Source organism: Chiloscyllium plagiosum, chromosome 14, assembly GCF_004010195.1.
Source record: "Chiloscyllium plagiosum isolate BGI_BamShark_2017 chromosome 14, ASM401019v2, whole genome shotgun sequence".
Lineage (NCBI taxonomy): Eukaryota > Metazoa > Chordata > Chondrichthyes > Orectolobiformes > Hemiscylliidae > Chiloscyllium > Chiloscyllium plagiosum.
The window spans coordinates 14098857-14099172 of NC_057723.1; positions in this window are offsets into that span (position 1 = coordinate 14098857).

Consider the following 316-nt stretch of genomic DNA (forward strand, 5'->3'; position numbering starts at 1 on the left):
AGTACAGGCCCTTCGGCCCTCGATGTTGCGCCAATCCAAGCCCACCTAACCTACACTAGCCCACTATCCTCCATATGCCTATCCAATGCCCGTTTAAATGCCCATAAAGAGGGAGAATCCACCACTGCTATTGGCAGGGCATTCCATGAACTCACGACTCGCTGAGTAAAGAATCTACCCCTAACATCTGTCCTATACCTACCCCCCCTTAATTTAAAGCTATGCCCCCTCGTAATAGCTGACTCCATACGTGGAAAAAGATTCTCACTGTCGACCCTATCTAAACCCCTAATCATCTTGTACACATCTATCAAGT